The following is a 14,248-nucleotide window of genomic DNA, read 5'->3' on the forward strand; positions in this document are numbered from 1 at the left end:
CGGGTTTCTGTGAGTTATTAGGGTTTCTGTAGCTTTATGGGCTTTACGTGTTGGTAATATTAATGAGAGTGTATAAACCCAGAGCTTGTATGGTGATGTCTTTAAGCAATCAGCCACCAGGGGCCTGTTTATGGTGGTGTCAAGTACTGGGGCATCACAGCCACATTATCCTGACACTGGGCAACCAGACCACCAGAGTAGTCTGAGAAAATAGTAGTCTTGTAATACACACACACACACACACACACATACACACATACATACACACATCTCCTGAAATGGGAAATAATTTAACGAAAGTAAATTATTTTGCCTTAATTATCATTTCCCATTAGTAATTTTATTTCTTGGCCTGTGCACTATAGCGACTAATACTTATTTTAATTTTGATGATAAAAATAAATTTGATAATTGTGAGAAGGTAATTGTGAGAAGATAGTAGATATACCATCTAGAATGGAAACAGATAATTCAAAGAAAATAATTTCTTTTGATTCAATTATTGCCCTATCTGAAGAAACATATTGTGGATGCTTAGAATTATGACAATGTGTGGCCTGTAAGTATGGTCGTATGAACAAGCAAGTAATAAAGAAATATCGTATGATGTTAAATGTTTTATTAATTTTTTTATTTCCCACAGAAACATTAAAGACCACAACATCTGAATACAAAATGAATTTGAAATCATACAATTAAAAAGATTTCAAATATAACTAAGACAGACATTGCTATTTTTTCATTTCTTTCCTTAATACTTATTACAAGACCTCTTAGCATGTGAAACAAGTCTTTATTTAAATGCAAAAGCTCAAGCACCAAAAATGCAACTTCTTAGTATATAAATTTTAATTATGGTTACAATGAAATTAATGGTGTTTACAAATCACAATATAACTCATAGCCTCGTCAGAGGCTGTCCAGGTGTGTAAATTATTGAATAAGATTTGGGACACAATGGGTGTCAATGGAGGTGGAAAACTGGTAAAAAATTTTTGCATCTTATCTACTTGAAAACATTATTAAAGCATATACTGAGTGAAATGGTAGGAAATTATGAAGAACACAGTACAACTTGCCATTCATATAGATCACTGTTGTAGACCTAAAGGACAGATATGGTATGCATTTGTAGGCTGGGAAAAAGCCTTTCATAGTGTCCAGGGAAGCCATATAATGGTGGCTATGACAAAAAGCCAATTCTAAATATTTCTAATCATAAAATTGGAGTACAGCTTCTGCATTTATTGGGTATAAATATTGTACGCCTAATTCCTCAATTATTCATTTGCAAACACTCAATGTAACTTTCACTGCATCACTGTGCAGAGATTTAAAGTCTATAAAGCAATTAAAAGCCAAAATACTGTATACTTGCTGAAAAGAAAATTTACACTTGCAATGAATGTACCTCAATAATTTTAATCTGCACACGTTTTTTGTTTGCAGAGGTACATTGTACCATTATTTAAAAAGTTCAGTCAAAACACTTAACACGTATACTGTACTCTTATGTTAAAGAACTGTACAATATGCAATTGCAAATGGCCTGCAGTCACGATTAGAAAATCTCAATGAAATTGTTTGGACTGAATACAGAAAATATATACATTTCAAAACATGTTAAACTAGGTAAGTAAATTATGAAACAACAGTGTATATGTTTTATACACAACTGATTTTTGTTACCAAAAGAACAATTTTTCTGGGAAATTCATCAGACTAAATTTTTACCATGAAATGTTGGTCATTTGGATGTCATTTTTTTTTATAAAATCAATAAATGAAATTTATGGTATCCAAAAGTGGTTTACTGTTGCAAAGGCAACATTCTATCATGCATGTACATATTGTTCACTTTGTTACTTGACAGGAGGAACACGTCCACTACCCAATCGTTTTGTGCCCATAGGCAACTACTTTCTACCCAGATAGGCATCAAAATATTTTATGTGAATACTCTTTGGACAACAATTATTGCCCATAGTTTGATGCCTGTTCATGTTTCATATATTTACGAACATATATACATATTTAGTGCTTTAAGCCAATTACTGACACAAGTACAAGATATAAAGCATGCACATATAATAATCTAATTATTTAAATAATGGAGCTCCCCCCAGATTCTTTCAAATTAAGCTTATTCACTATATGTTCCATATTTGTAAGCTTTGCTTTTAGGGCTGTTCCATTTAAATATACATAGTACCCAGGGAAGGCAGTTTAAAACAAAATATATGTACATTGATTTCACAGATATCATATTAAAATGATAAGAAAATTCTAAACTGCATCAATGGGTGAGTATCCCACTTTGAAAGTGCCTTTCTGGGTCCCATGTATGTTTTAATGGAATAGTTGTTAATCTGGCTGCCATCATTTAAGTTTAATCAGCAATCAAAAGCAATCTGTAATATGTTTTTATATTTCCTTTACTTTCTTTACCAAGCTGAAATAATGAGCAACATCTTAACCATTATTCAATAACACAATCATGTAAAATACAGTTGGAGCAGATGCCTTTGCTAAACAAGAAAGGTAAACAATAATGAAAAATGGAGCTCTATTAATTGCTCTTGCAAAAGAGCAACATTATAACATGAGTAAACCAGTACTGCTTTGTGAAGAGTGAAATCATGGGAACAACAGAAAGTGTGGTCAGAAATGTACATCCCTTTCAGTATTACTGTATACTGAATTAGCAATACAAATAACATGTTTAGTACTAATAATTGATGATTCTTGGAAATCTGTGCTGTTGAAGACTTTAGAATTCTGCTTGTGCTCTGACAGACAAAGTAGACGTCACATTCTCTGTGTAAATCTGCAATCTGTAGCAGGTACATGGATTTCAGTGGAGCATAACTTTGTTCCTCTCAATCATGAGAATGACATTCAGCACTGGATCTGAAAGATAAACCTACAATATTTAATGACAAATAATGCACTTACCAGCCAGAAGAAATCATTAATCCATAAGCAAATTTACTGTATCACTTGCCATAATTCCAAGACAAGAATACATTTTCAAAGAATCAGTGAACTTGAAAGTTTTGGAGGGTCTTTTATACATGGGGTAATTTTACAATCAATACTAAGGACAACACATGTCACAAACAGTTTCACCTCCTCCAAAGAAAAGGAGAGTTATATACGATAGTGATATAGATCTCTAATTACCCATGAATAATCGAAAGCAAGATGTTACTCTTCGATTCAGCTTGTGCTAAGTATAACTACAGTAGAGCTGAGTAGCCATTATCGTTTCATTATTTACAATATAACTTTTCAAAATTGAAACTGATGAAAATGAAAGTTTCTTGTAATAAATATTAATTATTTATTGTCAATTTCACATAACATCCGCATAAACTGTACTTTGGATGCAATGGTCACACCACACTCCTCATTAACATATTTGTATTAATGAGCCACATGTAAACATTTGCACATGAACTATATTACACTAATGAAGAGTTCTTTTTAAAGGAAAATACTGGGTGAGAAAAATAATCTACATTGGGGTTTGGACTGAGACACGGAAATCCCAGTTGCGGGGTTACATTATATGTCTCCCCACTCAGCAAGCCTTGTGGGGAGACAAATAATGTAACCCTTGGACTGGGATTTACTTGTCACAGTTAAAACAATAACATAGATTTTATATCTATTTCCCAGAAAAGAGGAATGGATGGGTGAAAATAATGTGAACGAAGTAAGAATGATTTTATTTAACAAACAGAAAATGAATTTCTATTTTCTGAATTTCTATGAAGGAATGAATCGATTTAAAAGATTTTTTTCTCAAATCATTCCAGAACAGTTTTCTTTTTAAAAATATCATAATAAATGGAAAAAGTTATGACAATTAACATTTCAGATGAAAAGTTACTATTAGGAATTTGTATGTTAATAGATTTTAGTGTGGATTTCATCAAGAAAAGGAAAAACATTTTCTCTGCAGTATAATTGCAGCAACTTTTTTTTTCTTCACTTTTGGAAACATTTTGGTGAAATTTTTAACAGTTATAGAGCTTAGTGAACTGCATCAAAGTGTGCTGAAAAATCAATTTTATGCTGCCAAATAATAATATAAAGATCATGAAATAAATATATAACTCTTTAAATGACTAGCAAACAATTCATACAGTGACAATAGTATTGATATTTGTATGTAAGAGCACGGAAACATTATGGCAATTTCACTTACATTTAGCTATGCAACTCAATCAAAAGTTTGTTATTCATAAAAAGTTATATATACCGTTTATGTTGAGACAACATAACTCAATTCTGAATGTATATTTTTGTGCACTGTATGTTCTGGGACACATAGTTTCTTTTCCAGTCTTAAGTTGTGAGCACATTTTAAATCATTTGAAAATTACATGTTGGAAAATGCACTCCAACTTAAATTTTTATTTTAAAAAATATAAAACTGTGTACTTTTTTTTAAAATTCATTGCAGCATCATCTCATTAACCCAACCCTTCTCCTGCACATATATGATCCATTCTTTCAGTGCATGAATATCTTTTTAGCTTTGTCATAGTGAAAATTTATTGTTGGAGGCAACACATCTCCTTAAGCAGAAACTGCATGGACTAAAGTCATTTTATTTAAGATCTGCAGCAGTCATGCTAATTCTCACACTTTCAACCACCATGTTATTGACAGTCCATCTAGGAATGAGATCAAAGCACACTGGAATTTCATCCATGTTAATGATCTTATTGTCTGCAAAATCATCTTCTCTTCTGGCCTTCACAAATTCATCAAATAATTTTATTTTCTCCAAATCATCTAAGTGACCCTGGATCATCGATGTCCATGCACGAAGTACTATATTATGTCACTTTAAAAATTGTTTCATTTTTTTCATTTTATTTCCAAAATTCCTGTGAATACTGGTCAAATGGAAGCAAAATAGTTTCCCTATGTGCGCTGAATGTGTATATATATATATATATATATATATATGTATATATATCTATAAACTCAGCACACTTAAAAGAATCCAAAGTCGGCTTGCTTTGAAAAAAATAACCTTTTTATTGATATCCTTTAAAATATAATCGGCTTAAAAGTATCCAAAGTCGGTTTCCAAGGTCAGCTTGCTTTGCAATAAAATAATAATCCTTGTCTTCAATATCCTGTTGGCAAAATGACAAATAATGATTTTATTTGCAAGATACTGTCATATAATTGAACTGGATATAATACAATCTTGGTTATTTTGCACATAACACTGCGTCATGTGTGAATGGCACATACCTTCAAGCAATCATTTCACTTTTTCACTCTCGTTTGTGATTTTGTTGGATCCAGTTTTCAATCAGATAACACATTCAAACCTCTAAGTACAACCAAACACGATTTGTTTCTCTATGTTCATGTCAGATTTGTTTCTCTATGTTCATGTCAGTAAACATTGTGTCTTGTGTAATCTGATGCAAGTGAAACATGCTACTGTATAGATGTCTACGCTACATATATGGACTTTGTGGATACATTTTCATTAATGCTCATGATGGAAAAAGGAGAGGAATAAGTGATAACAATACAATGTTAACTTCTTTCATTTTATTATCAAATAAGCATTTTGTTTATCAATTTTAATGCAACATGGGGGTACAAATTAAACACAAATTTATTTCACTTTTTAAGTCTTGGAACATATGACCTAGGTGTAAAAAAGTTTCACCATAAGTTCTAGTACAGGAAATAAAAATTATTTTATTGGCTCCAATATATACAGTTATTATTAAAAGTCAAGTAACACTAATTTATAGCAATATCCATAAACAATGAAGCCTCTGCAATAATAATAATGTATATGTTGAAAATAGATCATCCATTTATTAGAAACACCCAAATTTTCTCTCTTAAATGCTGTGAAATGTAGTAGATTTTTCAAACGTTAGTTTAATTTTTCGATTATATAATACTAAGACAAAAAGTATCCCATAAATATATACCTTGTAATGAAGCAACATTGAACACTGATAAACTGAACTAATTTTTTTCCAGCAGTTTAAAATATAAAAATTGATGTTGTAAAAGTAAACTAAAATCAAAGTGCTGTCAACAATGCTCCTTACATTGCTATTGAGACAAATGATGCCTCTAACTTGCATAATATAAATTCAGACCAAAACTTGCTTTAACTGCATTCAAATACATGAAATTGGAGTGTTATCCATACAACTGAACCTGAATGATTGCAGAAAAAGTGCAGTATCCAGTGTGTTCAAGAAACAAAAATCTTAACATCCAAACCAACATTCGTCATTCTATTAACTTACCCAAAAAACTGAATGTAATCTGGTAACGCAGCATTTCACTTTACCTTTGATGATATAATCCTTCCGAAATTGCCCACTGCCTTTATTGGATCACTGAACAAATGAAAGAAAAAGAAACATTTTGCATTAGATGTCTGAACACCTTGCATACCATTGGTGGAAACAAAAAGGAATCAAAACATACCCATCTTACATAATTTATTTCACCAACATAAAGCAGAGGTCACATTTAATTGCATAAAGAGGTACCAAGTCTATTTGTAACTATCAGAAAATTTAGGTGATTAATATTTGCATCTGAGTTAACATTAAGTCAGTACTCAGAATTTAGTCCCTACCTTTTTTAACAAATACCCCTCTCCTGCTGGCCCAATAGTGTACTCATATTGTTTGTTTATTGATTGTAAAGTATTTTAGTTACTCTTTGTAACAGTGTCACTTTGGTACAGTTGTCTGTAAGTTAGAAGCTGTGCACTGTCAGTGACAAATCACCTTTTTGAATCAAAACTGTGTTGCTACATGAAGTTTTGTCACAGTACTTTGTGCTTTGATTTCATTTGGGACTTATTACAATACTGTCTATTTCTAAGCTTTTTGGACACAGGACGAAAGAGTTCTTTGTCTCTGGCAATTGTAAGATTCTTTGGTAGACTGTAATCTTTTGGGATACATCATACTAAGTTTTTTTCTTAGTAAAGTGCCTGGGAACTAACTCTCTCTCTCTGTACTTATTCCTACAATGAAAAATTGCTTTCACTCCGAACTTTAGGTAAAAGTTTGCTCTACTTGTGATACAGAGGCTATCAATATACTAGAACAGCAGTAATTAAAAGCAACAGCAGTTTATAAACATTCAAACTCATCTGCATACCCAGCATGTAAAGCTCAATATTAAATAATACTAAATCATCACTACGAATACTCCCCCCCCCAATAAAGAGTAAAATTAATACTGCACATAATACACATAATAATACGTGTGCAATAACTTATATTTACATGCAAACAATTCAAAGTGAAATATCTAAGACATAATGGAATTAATGTGTTTAATCCAGAAATGCAGCATGTGATGCCTTTAGTGTTTGTAGGAAATATTAATAATTGTTGCTCATAGAAGGTTAAACGATTTAGTGTATTGGAGTAATCACAAAAATATTGCAAATTTTTCATGTTAATGTTAAAAATAATACATAATTCAAAATGCCGATCCATAGCTTAAGGAAAATGTACCATTTTTTATGACAAATTAAAATGTTCCCACTCTATTACAAAATAAATAATATTTCCCCTTATACACATAATGTATAGCATATATGTTATGAGATGTGGCAGACGTTAGATAGCTTTTTCTGTCTCATGCAGAATATGGGATAGTCAGTCACATCCATACTTCTAGTATGGATGCTGATATGAGTCATCTATGATATATCAAATGGAAAATATACCTTTGCAGCATCACATTTTTCAGCTTGTCCTTAGCCGCTGACTCATCTACACACCTTTATCAGAGGAATGGTCATGTTAACATCTTTTTGACTATCAGGTAACTAGGCCCATTTGTAAAAGTCCATATAATTACCAAAATCAGCCGAAATCTACGCTAATCTGCAAACAAAGTTAACAAAAAGAAGAGAAAATAGTTATAATGTAGAATGAGATTTCATGCACAAATGAACTATAATGGCATTATGGTCAGCTGTTAAAACATTTAATTGATCCAATAACTTTACCCAAGAACAGTTACACTGGCAATAATAATATTCTGATAATGATGTTAGGGGTTGTCCATAAAGCACATATGCAAACAATTGGTGATTTTTTACCCCCTTTCCCATTACTCATTGCAAAGCATACATTTTTGTATCCCACCCTTGTGTATGTACACTGCTGAGTCACCACCTCCTTTCCAAGAATAGCCGGGACAATTGAATTTTAAAAGATGAACTTATTAGTACAGACATTAAAAATAAGCAAAGGTTTAAATTAATACCATGTAAAACAAACTTTGAAAATGAAGGTAGGAAAGTATTAACATCAACTATAATAGTGATACAAAGGTTGAATTTTACAGAAATCATAACCAATGCTTTTCTAAGGAAAATGTAAATATATATCTCTAATAATAGTTTTAAACAAGTGACAGCAGCTAATATTTAGTGGACCTTAACTTTAATAGTCAAGTATCAGCCAGTGACTAAAATTTTGATATCAACAGTGGAAAATTGGAATATTATCAACCTTATCATCATTTGGAATAAATGGACCTCAAATTTTTATCATCAGCTTCAATATCATCCAAATCAGGAAAAATAACAGTTCTTTTCTCAGGTGACAATTTTTGTAAGGTGTGTGCGATCATGTGACATTTCATGTTGGCTAAGGATGAGTAATAAATTTAAGACATGCTTCTGAATCTCACTCTTATAAAAGTAAAGGACAATAGGTGTCAAAAAGGCAATCCATGTGTCTATCCAAATACAATACTGTCCCAGTCTGGCAAGGTATGGCTTCACAAATTCGCATGAGGCACCAGGGTCTGGAATGCATAATCTGTTGGAATCATGAGATAAAATAACTGGTCATGTCAGAAAATGAAGAGGAAAATACGTCTTCCACAAAGTGCACCATGGGCAATAAAACTACATCATATCACACTTCATAATTTTAAGCAGATATTGGCTCTGCCTGACATGGAATACCAGCCACTTTGCATCTAACTCATCTGCTAGTTATGTTTCTGACTTGACTCTCTTCATAAACATCACAGTTATCAAGGAATATTGACCCCTACCGCTGCAGAACATACTTAGCAGTCACACTGCCACATACACAGGCTAATGCTTTTTGAATTTTTTCAACACCCCCAACCTCCACTCAGTGAATACATACTTTATGCACAACCTATTAGTGTCACAGAAAAAATAAAGCGACTAATCATGTCATTATCACAAGATTTACCAGCACATACATTATTATATATTATACAGGTGACCGCTCTGGTGACCTAGTGATTAGAGCGTCCGCCTCGGATGTGGAAGGTCGTGGGTTCAAACCCCGACTGGGTCATACCAAAGACTTCAAAAAATGGTACATGTACTAACAGCAGCCTCGCCTGGCGCTCAGCATTAAGAGGTTAGTGTTAGGACTGGTCAGCCTGGTGTCAGGATAATGTGACTTGGTGGGAGATGATGCTATATGTCTGGGGAATGATGCACCAGTGCTAGACATCACTATAAACTGCCACTGCAGACATCTTTGCGATATGACTTAAAAATTGTTAATGCTATATTAAAAATATAAAACACATACTATAATATACAGGCAAATGTACATTTATATGGACTTGTTATTTGTAAAACTTGAACAGTACTGATTGTTACTGTCACCAGATAGGGATGAGCACTGATAAAGTTATCATTCAACTTAATGCATCCGCTGAACAGACTTCTGATGAGAATGATCAGCTGACTGTAAAATATCAATACGACTACCATCAAGGTTGTAAAATGTTTGTTTTAGGAGATTTTTTGATGGATTTTGGTACATATAGGATATGGGCATATTTGGACCAGTATATAGACCCTGCAAAGTTTTTACAACTACTGTACTACTGTAACACACAGCTGAGTGATGTAGATGTATAATGTATATTTTTTTATTATTTACCATTTAAACCAACCAAAAAGGGTCTTAAAACTTGTGTAGTTATGTCACAGAATTTATGAGAATCAGTCAATTGTTTTTGATTTAAAATGATTCAAAATTTGAATTATTTCTTTCATTTTGTTTTGATTTTCTGTTCACTACTATCATGAGTGCTATGATATTTCAGGTCATGAAGTCTGCAATCAGCAAATAAGTTAATAAAAACAATGACCGTCATGATATAATTTAAGTCTGGTTGTTGTTTGTATTAAAATGAATTTATTTTCCACTATAAATCTGATAACTGTGGGAAACAAACAATAAACAGATGTTATGTACAGTCCTAATTATGAAAGGGGAGTTACTAAGATATTGCATATATATGGATGCTAATTATATGGCACTCATTATGCCACCTGTGCCATACAGCAACATAAACTTATAAGAAAGAATTAAAGAAATGCATTTGCAAATAACCACCCATGATGATTGGAGTTGCTCTGGGATGGTTGCTGAGAACGAACATTCAACATGAGCATGAAAGTACATATCAACCTAAGACTGAACAACAACCGGTGTTCCAATGAAAAGTAATAAATCGTGTACAATGCAGCTTTCAAGTCAACACCTGTTAACTGCGAAAGCCACCAAAATACGACATTAACATGTTTCACATTTTGATTCTTATTTGCTACCATAGATTCGATTTCCTAGTCCTTGACCATCACAGTAATCATGTGATCTAACTCTTGTATAACATCATTGGACATTATCAGACAACAAACTGGCTAAACAATTTGTTACAGTGATAGCAATTTTAAGAAGATTTTGATTCTATCTAAAAACATAGGTTAAGGATATTATTTAGAAACAATAATATTCATGGATTTATTTATAAAATATGTACTCGTCAGCAATCCTGACATTTTCCCAAAATAAACTGGTGATGCAGAACTAGTAACCTAGGCTATGGCCACGTAGTATATATAGGTACATGATATGTGGTGCAATAGATGAAATAAATACCTACCGAAAAGTTCAAATATCGAGATACCATAGAACCAATATTGTCAGAAGCTGGGCCACACCATACTGGTTTTTCCACAGGGGCTTGTATCGCTGCTTACAACTGACCTGTCATACATGTACTATTAGTCAGAATTTCCTCTGACCCTTGTCACCCCATTTTTGATATTTGGATAATTATGTTGGGGTGTAGGGACCCTACACCCCAATATAACTGTCCAAATATCACAAATGGGGTGACAATGGTTAGAGGAAATTCGGACTAATGTACTATATAATAACTACTATATAGCACATGTATGACAGGTCAATTGTAAGTAATGATACGAGCCCCTGCGGGTTTTTCAATGACTTTTGTCCTCGAAAACAAATAACGGTAATAAACTTAAAGTGCATTAATAGGAAAGAAATGTAATTGCTAGTACCCAAATAAAATGTAACTTATATCTTAGTAACGGTGTCAGTATAGATACTATTACGAGTACTGCCGTGCAGATAAAATAATGCGATCTTATTACTAAACCACGAAAACTGATAACGGTAATAAATGGGTATGAGGCGTATAATGATGTATCGTTTAATTTCAATTCTAATTTAAAAACGTGTCTATTAAAAAATATAAACATACAAAGAATTCATAGATACGGTTATAATAATATATAATAATTATAATAAAACTACTAGCGAAATAACCTTGCAATTCAACCAATCCACGAAAATTGATAACGCCGCCAATAGCGGTCTAATTTCAAATAGTACTTTAAAAATTGTAACAGTAAACAAAATAAAATGTAATAACCAGCGCTGAAATGAAACCTACAATGGAATTATTAGTAACGGTTAAAGTATATACACTACCGGTCTGATAACATAATACTAAATTTCTAGAAGCACACGTCTCAATGTCAACGTTATTTTTAAAAAACCACTATGTCCAATGAAAACAAAAGTTTCAACCAAATTCATTTGCATATTTGCATAAATGAATATTTAATGACTGGCAGAATTTCTCCACTATCTCAAGTGATTATATTCAGTAATAATAATAATAATAATAATGAGGACTTTGTATAGCGCCTAATCTTAAGAAGCTCTAAGCGCTTTACAACATTAGACAACTATAAAAAACATATAATGATATGATCACAAAAACAAACACCATGAAATTAGAAAATATTAAAAAACCATGCTGAGAATATTTAAGGTAGGAAACATTAATAGGTCTTTAAGTTTGTTCTTGCAGTCGAAATAAGTGAGTTTTGAGAGCACTCTTGAATGTGATCACTGTGTCTTTGTGTCTAAGTTCAGTGGGCAATTCATTCCGCATTTAATTAATCCAATCCTAACTAATCTCATATGTTTTAATTAATTAATTAATTAAGTAATTAATTAATTAATTAATTAATAATAATAATAATAACATAATTTCATTAAAAAATATATAATTTATGCTACAAATACATTAAGGGTATTTATTCATAACAAGTGATTTTAATTATTTATTTCCTAATTGATCCTACTTGTCCTGACATCAAAAACAAATTCAATTAAAGTGGATTAAAAAGAGGAATAATTGTTTCATGTTTAAAGCATGATAATTTTATTTGTAAACAAGTGAAAATAAAGATTATACAAATGGCTTCACTCACTGTGAAGTGGCAAATTTTATGTCGATCTAACAAGAATACATTAGCTGAGACCAGACAACCATTAATTAGATTTATGGAGACAAGCGCGTATCATATCGCCATACTACCGTGTACGGTAATATCCTTTAGAGGGAGAATTCTGTTCCTAATTAAACATTTGTTTATACAGCAGCCAGGCGGATTAATTTAGGACAAGGAAAACTTCATTTTCATGGTAAAGTTGTCACAATTGAGAGAATGCAGAAACTCTGTTACTCAAACTACCAGGGTCAAGTTGACCCTGACTTTGGCGCCTCTGGAAAAAAAAGGGCGGCAGAGATATTTGATTCTGATTGGTACGTTAAATGAGAGGGCGTGTTCCAACACAAAATTTCATAGGTTTTAATATCGCCCGCATCGAATTTTAGTCAGTCTAAGCTTTTCCTACAAGAGGAAACCCAAAGGTTATGACTCCGGAAATTTGCAAGAAATTTCCGTAAAACTGTTGTCCAAAAAGGGGACGATTGTCGAAAGGAACCGACGAACTAATTTACCGATTAGAGGGAGGAAACGTTGACAGCAGAGGTAGTGTGACAATTCCATGTAATTTGTTTATGCCATATATAATGCTTTGCTGAAGTTATTTATTTGTATCTGCATGAATCTTTTTTCTACATTCGTGTAATAATTTGCTTTATGACGTATAACTGTGTTGAGTTTATGCATAGGAAGTTGTACATTAATCTTCTTTAGATAAGTTTGACGAATTGTTTGAATTTGCCGTCTTGTTTGCATAAGAATTATGTTCTAAGAATTTAATGCATTATAATTAGTTAATATGATTACAAGAATCCGTGTGAATTCGCCGAATTTAGAAGATTTCACGTATGATTAAGAATAAGTGTGTATTGACGGAAAGGATCTAGTAATTGATTGACGTGATGTATCCTATTTATTCGCAGTGTATGTGGTAATGTGTAAGGTCAAGGCGTAACGAATTAGCCATTTGACTAACTAGGGTCATTATAGGACATGTGGAGTCGATTGATAGCCTTAGCGTCTGTTTAGCACTGATAGTGAAATCTAATAACGAGGGAGAATAATGAAGAATTAACCGTTTCATAAATAACGGGAAATTTAGGTTGTCTCTATTTATATTTATTTAAAAGGGAGAAAATAGCTCCAAAGACGTACGAACGAATGAGTGATGTTATTCTGAGACCTATACGGAGAAGCATAGAGAAGAGTGCAGTGAGACATATAATCCTGTGACGCAACCCTGCGACGTATTAATTTCTGAAGAAGTATTTTGAGAGTGTCCTGAGACGGGTGGTAGAAAGTATCATCCCGAGATCCAAGGGGTCTGAACAGCGACAGAGGAAGCAAAAACAGACTGAGGACGAGCAGGTTATGAAACCGTACAAGACGTTGACTTCGATTGTTCACTCGATCCTATGATGAACTAAATCTATCAGTAACAGATCGGCTATCTTATTTAGATCTATTTGCGTTTTCTTTGTATTTCGGTGAAAGTTAAATTTCTAAAAGCAGAGTACATTCCTGATGTAATGAATTTTCACAGTGTTTGTATGTAATTGATTAAATTGTTTGTTTACATGTACGTGGGCTCGTGTTGGT

The 14,248-nt window shown here is 32.6% G+C and overlaps 3 long non-coding RNA genes across 11 annotated transcripts in view; 2 read left to right on the forward strand and 1 right to left on the reverse strand.

Moving 5' to 3' along the window:
• The window catches only part of LOC149771665 (uncharacterized), a 50,025-nt gene that overhangs the window by 24,102 nt on the left and 11,675 nt on the right, over nucleotides 1-14,248 (forward strand). Inside the window, exon 2 of one of the 5 annotated variants that reach the window (XR_016418186.1) lies at nucleotides 3,682-3,718. The exons of the other annotated variants lie outside the window; for them this stretch is intronic. This is a non-coding gene — a long non-coding RNA (uncharacterized LOC149771665). The remainder of the gene's footprint in view (nucleotides 1-3,681; nucleotides 3,719-14,248) is intronic. 5 annotated transcript variants of the gene reach the window in all.
• On the reverse strand, nucleotides 605-11,901 carry LOC149771666 (uncharacterized). 5 transcript variants are annotated; one of them, XR_016418181.1, is made up of 4 exons: nucleotides 11,841-11,901; nucleotides 7,757-7,916; nucleotides 6,309-6,401; nucleotides 605-2,910 (listed from the first exon to the last, which is right to left on the reverse strand). It is a non-coding gene; the product is annotated as an uncharacterized LOC149771666 (long non-coding RNA). The 5 variants fall into 5 exon arrangements; XR_016418180.1 differs by lacking the exon at nucleotides 11,841-11,901 and adding an exon at nucleotides 11,676-11,738; XR_016418182.1 differs by lacking the exon at nucleotides 11,841-11,901 and adding an exon at nucleotides 10,987-11,120.
• Nucleotides 13,057-14,233, forward strand: LOC149771667 (uncharacterized). Its single transcript, XR_016418190.1, has 2 exons — nucleotides 13,057-13,195; nucleotides 13,780-14,233. It is a non-coding gene; the product is annotated as an uncharacterized LOC149771667 (long non-coding RNA).

Source organism: Sinohyriopsis cumingii, unplaced genomic scaffold (genome assembly GCF_028554795.1).
Source record: "Sinohyriopsis cumingii isolate HCF-2022 unplaced genomic scaffold, ASM2855479v2 utg001742l, whole genome shotgun sequence".
In the NCBI taxonomy this organism is placed as follows: domain Eukaryota; kingdom Metazoa; phylum Mollusca; class Bivalvia; order Unionida; family Unionidae; genus Sinohyriopsis; species Sinohyriopsis cumingii.